At 36.9% G+C, this 13489-nt stretch overlaps 1 long non-coding RNA gene across 2 annotated transcripts; it reads left to right on the top strand.

Annotated features, from left to right (window-relative positions):
• Window positions 1-5694: 5694 nt before the first annotated feature.
• LOC307005406 lies at window positions 5695-13155 on the top strand. 2 transcript variants are annotated; one of them, XR_013799265.1, is made up of 5 exons: window positions 5695-6037; window positions 6169-6366; window positions 8049-8457; window positions 8734-8799; window positions 13064-13155. It is a non-coding gene; the product is annotated as an uncharacterized lncRNA (long non-coding RNA). The 2 variants fall into 2 exon arrangements; XR_013799266.1 differs by lacking the exon at window positions 13064-13155 and adding an exon at window positions 10288-10628.
• The last annotated feature ends 334 nt before the right edge of the window (window positions 13156-13489 follow it).

The raw sequence follows: 13489 nt of genomic DNA on the forward strand, positions 1-13489 counted from the left end.
ACAATGCAGTATAACATTGCTACAATTTCATGCAGCCGATGCTCTACATATAGGCTTCTAGCCAAAGGCTAATTTGCAGCCCCAGTCCCTGGTTAGGCTAAAAAAAAGAAAAGAAAAGAAAAAACACCAAAAAAAAACAAACAAAGAGATAAAATCAAATAAACAACTAAGACTACGTACAACCATCAATGTTCACATATCTGCTTTTGTTTGAACCACTTTTTCAGTTTTGTTTGAAAGATATTCAACTGTGTTTGCATTTTCAATTCAGTTGACAAGCTGTTCCATAACAATGTACCTTGAACTGTAAATGTAGATTGTGCAAATTTAGTTTTTCTCTGTGGTGCTATACAGTTCTGTGTAGTTGCACCTCTTGTAGCGATCCCAGTACTACTCTGTTTTGATATTAATTTGCATATAACGTTTGGCGCAAGATTATTTAAACATTTAAAAAACATTTTAATAACAGATGAATTTATAAAATATACAGTTATACAGCTCCTCTCTCCTGCTCGTCATCTTCATCATTGCGACGCAAATACTGTTGGATGTCTCTGACCAAAGCATTCTCTGGACCCGTGTCTGTGCGTAAAAAGCCTTGGGTAACCGCCAGCCCGCTCTATTGCTTCAACAAAGTAGCTTCCAATAACTCTTGGACGCTGTTTGTGTAGACTGCTCTTAGCCATATAAGAAATATAGAATTTTTTGAATAATTGTTCGATTAGTCGACTAATCGTTTCAATAGTCGGTGACTAGTCGACTATTAAAATAGTCGTTTCCTTGTTGATGACCTCGTGCCTTGCCAGATTTATAGGCAGCATTTCCCTCTGGAAGACCCCAGACGTCTGCCGGCGAGGTCAGGGAGACCCAAGCAATGGCCGCCTCAGGGTGCATGTTGAGCGCCGCACACGGCGAGTTCAGGAACACAAGTTCTCCGACAGAGATTCACTTCGGCTCTTTGTCAACATTGATCAGCTGAACACTGTTGCATGTCTTCTGGCAAACTATGAGACGGCCTCTTGTAAAGGCTTGGGCACAGAAGCCAGAGTAGCACTTGTGTCTGGAAATAGACATTTATTCTCATTCAAATGTTCAAATAATGTTTTAGCCAATATGTTACAGTATTGCAATGTTACAATAGTTTTTACAGCCACTTTAATTGTTCATTTTTAAAAATCTATACAAATGACCAGAGGATAGTTGTTCACTTTTAGAAATGTATGAAATTGACCAGATCGTGTTTAACGAAGTCTATCTAATCTAAATCGATACCAGAACCAGAGGCGGACAGAATACACGGCTTCATTACTTGAGTAAAAGTACAGATACCCCCTGCTAAATTTTACTCAAGTACAAGTAAAAGTACTACAGTCAGATGTCTACTCAAGTAAAAGTACTGAAGTACTTGTTTTTAAAAGTACTTGAGTATCAAGAGTACATTTTCTAAATATTGCATTACTACTGCCACAGTGCTTACATTTATGTACAACGTCCTACATGGAGTTATGAAAAATGTTTAATGTTAATTCTTTGGAGAATGTAAAAGGAATTGAAAGTAAAATCAATTTATTTTAATCTTTTTCATAATTTTTACCATGTTGCTTTATTTAACATTAAATAAAGGCAATAGCACAATGGCAACGCTCTGACAAACCTCTGCTAGAGCTTTAATGGATTGTTTGCACCCACATTTGAACCTGACTGTGTTAAACACACCGCATACTCAAGAACATCAAAGCAAATGCTCAGCTTACATTAATGTGTAATATCAGAAAAGAAAATTCAGCTAATAATTGTGCGTACATGTGAGTTTCTCTGTTTTTTCATCAATCAAATCAATAAACCTAAACCAGCAAATAAGCTAATATAGCAATGTTCTGACACACCTCTGAAAGCTGATTGCTGATAGGCTGTCCCAATCAGTGGCGCCTGCACAATCCAGTCACGTTTGAGAGGGAAACAACAAATTGAGGGTTTCCGAGATTTTTTTTTTCCTTTTGTTTTATTTTTTAGAAGTAACGGGTACTCAGTACTCATGGTTATGGATAGAAATGTAGTGGAGTAAAGAGTACAATATTTGCCTCTCAAATGTACTTGAGTAAAGTCATGAGTACTCCCCAAAAATGATACTCGAGTAAAGTACAGATCCCTCAAAATTGTACTTAAGTAAATGTACTCCGTTACTGTCCGGCTCTGACCAGAACTGAGATGTTTTTGTTGAATTTTACAAATGGCCAGCGGCTGAATCTATTGTTTGTTTATCTATACAAATGGTCATAGGTCATTTATTAGACATTTTTGTAACTACTTTCTATAAATGTACCTTTGTAAATGACTTTTTATAAATTAAATTGTATAGTACCTCATGTTATGTCTGCACTGCTGTACATTGCACATATTTGAATAAAGAACTACTGAATTATTAGTATTTTATATGTACTTTAGCTCACCAGTGCTTTTAAGCCTTCAGTAATAAACGAATAACACTTTCATGCACAGTGATTATATTTACTGAATAATAACCTTTAATTAGGGCTCCCACATTACAGTTATACAGTTTAACAGTTATAAAATACTATTTTTAGGGAATTAATTATTACAAAAAAAACATTCATAGGAAGACCATGTAACATGTAATTTAATAAATAATAGATAATTAAATACATGTACATCTCATTACATTAGTATACAAATACAACAAGAAACATAGTAATACAATTAAGAATAAAAATAATGTACACATATTTTGAAATGTGTTGAACTGATAAGATAAGAGCTGCTAGATTAGAACTGCCAGTAAGAAATAGAGAAATTAAAGGTACAATGATTTTGCATTCAAATATCCCAAAATCACAAGGCCAGTGTTATATATTTTGTTAAGGTGATTACTTACAATATCCCAAATGTTTCCAACTATTTTTAAATCGTGAAAAATTGCGCCTTTTAACCATAGACAGTATATAAGATGGACACAGCGACCCCATAGACTTCAACGGAGAAAAGTGAAGCCCATTTGAAGCACTCACTTCCTGATCGCCAGGCGAACTGCGCAGGCTCAAACTGAGCTTGAACACGTGAGCAACGTGTCTGACAGCTGTCAGTCTTCTAGTAGCTGTGCGGAGAGAAATCTGAATCATTCCCTTCCGAATCTCTCAGAGACGGAGAGCGTGAGTATTAGCTGTCCATGAGCTAGCAGCAGGATCAACTTGATCACTCTCTGTGGGGTTACTCCCTTCACTCTATCGGACTTAATGCCTCCACGTCCCCCCGATTGCCTGCGAGCTTCTCCGCCGGTCTATACGGTAATTTCTCTACAGTGCGACAGAGAGTCGCGTGAGTTATGACGCAATCGTTAGCCTATTTTTACAAAAACGGCTTCTACGGGGCCATAACGTAAGATACAAGGTAATGGAGCCTTTTATACATTGTCGAGTTTCTTTAGAAATAAATAATGGACAAATGGAGTCTTTGGACGCCTCAGATGTGAAGTTATTCGCTGTCAAAGTGACGCAAAAATGAATGGGAGTCAATGGAATGCTAACAGCAGGTGAAGTTCTGCTACAATGGCGGCGCCCGCGGAGGCTTCAGTTTCCGGCGGATGGATTACCCCCTTGCTTTTAACCGAGGATGCGGGGCGTGTCAATGGCGTCATATCCGCGTTACCCTCGGTTTCCGCTCGTAGTGCGCGGAGTCCTGGACAAATGCGGAAGTTGTAGTTGTAGTGTCTATCAAGCAACAAACGTTAGCTTGTTTCACGCAGTCGTTGTGGAGCACAATTATTCTTTACCGATTGCAGCCGGTTCTGTCGATAAAGACAAGTCCCATAAACGTAAACGTACGGGTCAACCAAACGAGCCAAGAAGAATTCGGGACAAGAAGAGAAATAAAACCAGGATCAACATCGGTGGGGCATTCCCTAAATGGAGAGAACTTCGGGACAAACTTCCACTAGAAAGAGACGCCGATCTTGCGTGTGTTTTGATTGACAGGTGAGTAATTGTTTTGACTCCTTTACTGACATAAAAATGTAACTTACGGTGGTGGTGGGAAAAAAATATTATATTTTTTACTCTTTTGCGTTCCCTCGCGAAACATTTACGTTCCCACGCAAAGATACCTGTTGTGTTCTCGCGAGTGTGAGTGTGTTCTCGCGAGTGTGAGTGTGTTCTCGCGAGTGTGAGTGTGTTCTCGCGAGTGTGAGTGTGTTCTCGCGAGTGTGAGTGTGTTCTCGCGAGAGACTTCTGCGCGGCAGTTTGCGGCTCGCGCTTGTCTCACAGCATCACTTGAGTGATCCGGTGCACGCACATTACAGGTGTTATGTTATTACTTTCTATAGAATAATTCCATGATCACACTCAGCACATGAACTGATCTGCAATGGAGGACGATCTTCAGCAGTTTATAAGGTCACGAGATGTTCCAGAAGAGGACATCATCCTCATGAACAGGGACAAGGTGAGTAATGTTTCATGGAAGGTTTATGGGCCTATTGGCTTATATGTAAATGATAGCTATTTTTAATGAGGCAACCAAAGGTGTTGACATGTATCCCTAGAGTAAACATGTCATATTATCCTTAAAAACCACAGCTACATATGTACACATAGGCTATGTTTGAATTATTACTGCTAGCCAGGAGCTGTCAGAATATCACCAGACTAATTAATTTCACCTTTGTTGTTGAATCACAATTGGTGTACAGTGCCGTAAGTGCAATTCACTAGTAATTATTGTATAGTACAGTTGAGTGTATATGAGTAAGTTTGCACTCCCTTGCAAAAATAAGAGGGATCATTACAATTGCAATGTTTTTATACAGGGCTGTCCTGATAAAGCTGTTTTATGTAACAGAACATAGTTTGCACTATTCCACAATAACTTAAATGACACAAATAAGCATGTTCAAAATATGTGCATGATGTGTAAGATGGTTGCCTTCAAACATGATCAGTGACTGTATTGTTTTGTGAGTTCATGAGGGTAGGAGAGTGCTCTTAGTGGCCGTCCTAAAGGTCAGCGTAAAAGCTTTACATTTGATGCGAGCAGCTCCAGGTAGCCAGTGGACGGGGACAAGTAGGGGTGTGACACGTACAACCATCACAGAGGATACACACATCAATGATCATCAACAAGCAACATATCAAAGTAACCGATGATGTGAATTATGAACTCTTTAATTAGTATAATTCAGTTTTTATTTTGTTCATATACATTTTTAGGCATTGTTATTATGTACGTGGAATAGATGTAAACATAACTCACATGAAATATCTTTATCTAAAGCAGTACTAAATAAAATTTAATAATTTTTAGCAATTTTTGGATCCCTTTTATTTTTTAAATGCTAAATGTTGTAAATTCTGCAGGGGTGGGTACCAACATATTCACTCGACTGTAATTACCAGTAGCTACAAGCTACATTAACTATACCCTGCATGTTAATATTGAGCGCCATTTTAGAACCAGGATGGCATATAGATAACGAGACTTACTGTAAAAAAACATTCATACATCTAGACTGTTAACATATTATGAGTTCATGAGTGCATTTATGTTCTTTCAAGAAGCAATCTATAAAATTAGATCTTCTCTGCACTTTCAGATTGACAAGTCTGTGCTCTCTGTCATGACCGACGGGCAAATGGCAAAGTATATTCATTCGTATGGTGACCGACTGGCTGTCCTCTCCTTCCGTCAACAAACATCGGCCTGTTCGGATAAACAATCTCTGTTACAGAATCTGAGAGATACAATTGAAGCAAGGAAACTGGGATCAAAGTCCGCTAAAACTTTGAATGTTAAAGCATGTGTCTTCCCTAAGGAAAAAATGTATTGGCAAGACACAAAAATGTATCTGCAGAAAAATCCTCCAGAAGAATGGAAATTGGATGGCTTCACTTCTGCCGTGATGGATACCAGCAAGTGAGGACCAGTAATGGTGACGACTAGACATGTGACGGTTGAAGAAAAGACAACCGGTTTACAAATCATGGAAATGGGAAGGAACCTTTTTTCCCCAAATGGGCAGTCTCCAAAGGTGCAGAAATAGACTTCACTTTTCATGTTTGTGACTTTAAAAGAAACCAAATTCCCTTGGATAGCACTGTTGGATTTCTGTATGAACAAACCAAGCTGAAAATGTTGAGGTTTTACATTTGCACTAAACAGGAGGTGTGTCTCACAGACGTGGATTCTTCATCTGATGGAGAAAAGAGGAGAATAATGAACTCAACACTTGGATTAGACAGTGATACTGAGAGGCCTGCTGCAAAACTGTTTTCGCATGGATGTGACCGTGATTCTGAGGATTCAATCACACATTTACTGGATGACGGACTTGCATCTAAAAGAGACACCAAGAGGAAGGTTCGTAAAATCACCAAGACTTTGACTTTAAGTTATTTAATGCCTTTTGGGTAACACTTTATAATAACTGCACGCTATTAATCATTTGTTAAGCATTAGTAAACAGTTAATTCATCATTTACAAAGCATTAATAGACATTAATAAGCAGTTTATAAATACAGCAACAAATGCTTTATTCTTGATTTAAAAGCATATCTATAATGTGTTTATTCATTGTATTTTCATACTTTATTAATGATCAATGTATCATTTCTAAATGAAGTATAGCATTATTAACAAACCAGTTATTTAGGAGTTGTCAGTGGTTCATAAGCTCACTTAGAAAGTGTGAGTAAATGATTAATAAACTATTTAAAATGTACATTCATACATCTTATTATTCAGACATATAGTAATAGTTACTTAGTGTGTTAATAAATGCTTTATTAACATGTAATACTACTGTAATTCAGGGTTAATTCAGGTAGTTGTAAAGCATTTAGTAGTTGTCAGTAAACTATTTTTTGTGAGCTCATCTAAAGTAGGTGACTATTTGTGCCTTGTAAAGCATTTACAAAGGAGATTTAAAGGCTTTTAATATTTCTATGTTCTGTATCACTGTGTTGTGTTCGTTTATTTGTTCAGCTTAGAAGACAAATGAGCCTTTAAATCTCCTTTGTAAATGCTTTATAACTACCTGAATTAACCACATTTACTCACACTTTCTAAGTGATCGTATGCATCACGGACAACTCCTAAATGATTGGTTTGTAAATAATGCTATACTTCATTTAGAAATGATAAATTGATCATTAATAAAGTATGACAATACAATTATTTAAAGCATTATAGATATGCTTATAAATCAAGAATAAAACATCTATAGCTGTATTTATAAACTGCTTATTAATGTCTATTAATGCTTTATAAATGAAGAATTAACTGTTTACTAATGCTTAATTACTGATTAATAGCGTGCAGTTATTATAAAGTGTTACCGTATTTGGGGCTTTATTTTTAAATACAGTGACATAATTGTTGTAAATGTGTTTAATTTAGCTGAGTGGCTATTAATATTATTAAAGGGTTAGTTCACCCAAAAATGTAAATTCTGTCAGTAATTACTCTCCCTCATGTTGTCCAACCCTGTACGACCTTCGTTCAAGACTATTGTTAATCTTCGGAACACAAATTAAGATATTTTGATTAAATCTGAGAGCTGTCTCACTATTGGCCAGCATCACACACATGACCAGCGTCAGCCAATAGTGAGCCGGCGTTCTGATGTACAACCCAGAAGTGCTGCGCTGTTACACTTCGTGAACTCACTCAGAGGCACACACAGAAGAAAATGAATAGTTGAATAAAGTCGTTCTTTTTTGCGCACAAAAAGTATTCTTGTCGCTTGATAAACTTATGGTTGAGCCGCTGTAGTCACTATTTTAAACATCATCTTACTAACTTTCTGGGCCGGCTTGTACCATAGAAGCCTATGGAGGAGTGAGACCGCTCTCAGATTTAATCACAATATCTTAATTTGTGTTCTGAAGATGAACGAAAGTCTTACGGGGTTGGAACAACATGAGGGAGAGTAACTACTGACAGAGTTGACATTTTTGGGTGAACTAACCCTTTAATTTAACACTTTAATTTAGCTGAATGGCTGAGTTAATCATTGGATGTTATATTGCATGTTCTTCAGAGAACTAGAGGAATGGAGGATGTTCCACAGAGTGGTTTGACTTTTGAGACCAAGAGACACCAGCACTTCACACAGCTCCCTTTCATCACCAAATGTCACCAAAAGAACACGCACAGTCCACAGACTAACAAGCGCCTCAAGTGACAAGGAGACTGATGAATTGAGGAATCAAAGTGTGCTGCAACCGAAGAGTCCACAGTATTCACATGAGCTCTGTGATATACAACGAGGCTATGAGTTCATTGACTTGACCAACCGGATTCCTCCACTACACAACAACATATTTGAAACCCTTGGAGATGATGATCAGGAAGACACAGTGGAGTGGAATGAAGGTGATGAACTTGGACAAACAGACGAAGACCAAGCAATTGTGCAGACATGGAATCTGAACGAGAACATCATACTGGTAAATGTGGTTCTAATGTACCAGATGTCTCAGTATAGATGTGAAAAAAGGACATATTCAGACTAAAAGCATTACATTGGAGTTATAAAATAACCTTAAAACTATATAATGTATCATCATTATGATAGAACATAAATCCAGGGGGCTTTTAAGGTCACAGTACAGTCAATGTCCCCAGCTTTGTTCTTCTCACTCATCACTAGGCAACTGTTACATCATCTACAGTGACTCTTCATGTTTTTGTAACAATATTGTGCATGTTTATTGATCCTCCAGAATGCAGAGCTGAATGAAGCTGAAACTGTGGTACCATCACCACTCTCAAGTAATCCTGTACAGCTGGTCAGAGTCAGAAACATTGCATGTCATGTGGAAGCCCTTTACATAATAGATCATCAGTCCTAATATTCCTGCACTGTCAATTCAAAATACACAGATTTGCATATTTTTGTAAGATTCTACTTTTGTTTGTTTAGTAAAAAAAAAAAAAAAGATTACACAATAAGGAACAAAGAATAAACAAAGACTATAGATCATACACACAAAATAAATAAGAACAAACTTTAACACTTTACAATACGGTTCCAACCCGATCTCACGGCAATTCGTACGAATTTTACGAGGTGGCTAATTCGTACCAATTCATACGACCTCACTCGTACGAATTAGTACGATTTTTGCTAAAACTTACATATTTTACGATTTGCCCAAATCGTATGAATTTATACGAATGACCTACCCCTGACCCCGCCCCTAAACCCAACCGTCACGTGGGTTTAGACAAATCGTACAAATTCGTACGAGTGAGGTCGTACAAATTCGTACGAATTAGCCACCTTTTAATCACTCGTACAAATTCGTACGAATTGGTCGTGAGATAGGAGATAAGAGTCAGAAACATTGCATGTCATGTGGAAGCCCTTTACATAATAGATCATCAGTCCTAATATTCCTGCACTGTCCATTCAAAATACACAGAATTGCATATTTTTGTAAGATTCTACTTTTGTTTGTTTAGTTTTTTTTTTTTAAAGATTACACAATAAGGAACAAAGAATAAACAAAGACTATCGATCATACACACAAAATAAATAAGAACAAACTTTAACACTTTACAATATAGTTCACATGAACAATACAAAGAATGAACAATACTTTTCAGCATTTATTAATCTTAGTTAATATTAATTTCTAAATGTACTAATACGTTATTAAAATCAAAGGTTGTATTTGTTAACATTAGTTAATGCACTGTGAACTAACATGAACAAACAATGAACAGCTGGATTTTTATTAACTAACATTAACAAAGATTAATAAATACTGTAACAAATGTATTGCTCATTGTTATTCATGATAGTACATACATTAACTTATGTTTAATAATGAAACTTATTGTAAAGTTTTTTGTTGTAAAGTACATTTCTGAACAAACCATATAGGCATGTTTTACAGGAACAGTTTTAAATAAAAATTCTGTTGTCATTCAATGCAATTCCATGAAATTACGAAGAATGGGGCACTTCGCAGAAAATATATCTTAAGTCATTACTCGATTGTCAAGTCCAGTGTCCCGTTTTTAACAGAAAATACATCAAAATCTTTTATTATATACAGTACTGTAAAAGTTTACAGTGTTTAGGATAGTGCACAGCATACTCATTATAAAACACATCACAACACGACAATATCTAGGCTTCATTTGTTCTCTGACTGTATGGTTTTGCGCTCGTGCACTCGGCCCTCACAACACCAGCCGCTGTCGGTGATTGGCTGAACACTATTTATTTGGTTTTGAGTGTTTGTGAATCCGATTGTTTGTGTGTGCAGATCTCAGAGCCGAGGCTGCTACAGAGACGCGGTGTTCTGACGGCTGCTTATGGGGCGGCAGCTCGCGGATCGCTAGGAGAGATTAGATGAATGTGATCATTTATTTTTGGGGCTGAAATCGCTGATACAACCGTTAAGTTTTGATTAATAATTCTAATGAATTTTACACAGGAAATAAATCCATGCTGAACTTAAACTGGACAATGATGTTCTTCTAGATCTGCTGAACCATCTTTGCTGCAGTAATTTCCTTTTGGAATTTGGAGGATTGGGTTTTTTCTTTCTTTTTTTCTTTTCCATTAGTAAATCGACATTGCAAATCCATGTTCAGCGCTGCAGAGGATCAGGTTGATGGGAGTAAGATATAACCAGCTCTGTGCTCTTTTGTATATGCACTTTTAAATCAACTGACGGTTACTATTTTTATAAATGTGTTTGTTCATCAATGTGGATTAAGAAGAGCATTAGAAGTTTACGCTCTATTTACTGTACAATGTTTTTACATGAGTTTGAGCGCATTACACAATGCATCATTTACATTAGTTGTGTGAATCCACTGACATTAATACTATAGGTTTACAAATGTGTTTGCTGTTCTTAAAGGTGCAATGTGTATTATTTCTGAGGATCTATTGACAAATGCAATATAAGATCCATAACTATGTTTTCAGTGGTGTATAAAGACCTTACTTAATAAACCGTTATGTTTTTATTACCTTAGAATGAGTCATTTATATCTACATAAGCGCGGGCACCCCCTTAAATGAAGGTCGGCATATTGTGACGTCATGTTTGTACCGTAGCCGACAGCGAACACACAGCGCTACAGAGTTTGCTATGTGGGGAGAGATGCGCTGCTGGTTACGTCGGCCACCGTAGCTTCTCCTTCAGTTTGAAAAGGGAGGGATAGGCCATAAGTGACTTTCTGTTTGCAATTCACAAACATCACCACTAGATGCCGCTAAAATTCACACACTGCACCTTTAATCCATGTTGATGAACATGTGAAGTGTGTATATGCTCTATTTACTGTCAAATGTTAATGCAAGGGATCTTTACGAGTTTGAGCGCATTACACAATGCATCATTTACATTAGTTGTGTGAATCCACTCTGAACATCTGTGGTTTGCATTATGTGTGTGTTTAGTGTTTTGATTCTCTATGAAATCAGTTCATGGGAACTGTGCTGAGTCCATTTTTGGAAATCTCAATACAACAATAGTACAAAACTCTTTGCCTTTTGCATTTATTGTCAGTGCCAATATGTATTTTTTACATTTATGATCTTGTATTCACACACGCATTCAAAACATATTTACAATAGTTCACTTAAGCGAGTTAGATTTACACAACTCTGATAAACAATGAAATTGCTTTAGTGTTACATAATACTGTTAATTAATATTAGCATTAAGAAATCAAGTTGGAGTTACAGTGAAAATCTGGAACCCTTGACACGATGAAATCGCTTAACTACACAATACATTTGTATTACAGTAATGACAAATAATGTCTTGAATCAACATGATTATTTTAAGCAGTCTACGGGAATTAAATATTTTGGTTTGACAAGCAATAATTAATTGAGAAAAAGAGGAAAATTGTGTCAGTTGAACTCATTCTGATCCTGTGGGACAGGTTTAATGTACACATTAAAATCAAGTAAATTCAAAGGACTTTTTTACAGTGTACAGTATATCCACACGCGAACACACATACTGGAAGTTTGACAACTAGATCAACGAGCGATCGAACATACTGGAAGTTTGACAACTATATCAACGAGCGATCGAACATACTGGAAGTTTGACAACTATACATTATATCCAAAAACGTAGAAAAGCCAAAGAAAAGGAAGAAGGTGCTGGTCATAAAATTAGAATATCATCAAAAACTTGATTTATTTCAGTAATTCAACTTAACAGGTGAAACTAATATATTATATAGACTGATTACATGCAAAGTGAGATATTTCAAGCTTTATTTGTTACAATTTTGATGATTATGGCTAACAGCTTATGAAACCAACAAAATCAAAATCCCAGATTATCAAAAATTAGAATATTACATGAAATCCCACAGTAATCACACAGTAATCACACAGTAATCACACAGTAATCACACAGTAATCACACAGTAATCACAGTAATACCACGGTCACTGAACCAGGTTTTGGTTCTGTTGGCAGTGTGGGCCGGTGCAAAACAGTGAAGTTAGCATGAAGTGCTCTGAACATGTCCTGGTAGACGCTGCGCTGACTCTGATTTAATAAAGTGGACCAAAGTCCTCTTTTCTGATGAGAGCAAATTTTGCATCTCATCTGGAAACCAATGTCCCAGAGTCTGGAGGAAGAGAGGAGAGGCACAGAGTCCAAGATGCTTGAAGTCCAGTGTGAAGTTTCCACAGTCAGTGATGGTTTGTCATGTCATCGGCCGGAGTTGCAAAAAAAGAAAATAACCCAAACCTGGTTCAATGACCATGGTATCTATATAATATATTAGTTTCACCTGTTAGGTTGAACTCTTGAAATAAATAAACTTTTTGATGATATTCTAATTTTATGACCAGCACTTGTATATATATATATATATTTGTTTCAGCCTTGTGTGGCCAATCAGCTCTGTGATCATTGTTAATTATTAAGTTCATGCAAAAAAATACTTTTAAATGTTACACTAGGTGGGAAGACTGCAGGTTATGAATTCATATTGTTTGCAAAGCTATATAAAAAATAATGTTTTTTGTTTTTGACAAACCTTTTTCTTGTGTTTGTAGATTCACCCCGTCACGTCCAAGGGGGTAATCCATCCGCCGGAAACTGAAGCTTCCCCGGGCGCCGCCATTGGCTAGCGGACCCCCACCTGCTGATTGTCAAGTTCACGCGCGTGATCATTGGTAACTAAACCTATGCGCGTGAACTTGACAATCGACTACTTTGGACTTCGACCGAAAACAGGAACTAAATACTGGTCTGTGCGCTGGCTGATATAACATAATTTTTATGAATATCTTTCACATCTACTGCAGTCAGATTCACTCGTGTTCACTCTGAAGGAATCACTCAACATGGCTGGGCACTTGTAATGACACATCAAGGATGATAAGAGGATAAAAGCAGGTTTAAAACTTGCCCCATTCAAGTCAATAGGGTGCAAAAAATAGGGTGTTTCCCAAACTTTTTTTCTGGGGACCCACATTTTA

This window comes from Phoxinus phoxinus (genome assembly GCF_949152265.1).
Source record: "Phoxinus phoxinus genome assembly, chromosome: 10".
Lineage (NCBI taxonomy): Eukaryota > Metazoa > Chordata > Actinopteri > Cypriniformes > Leuciscidae > Phoxinus > Phoxinus phoxinus.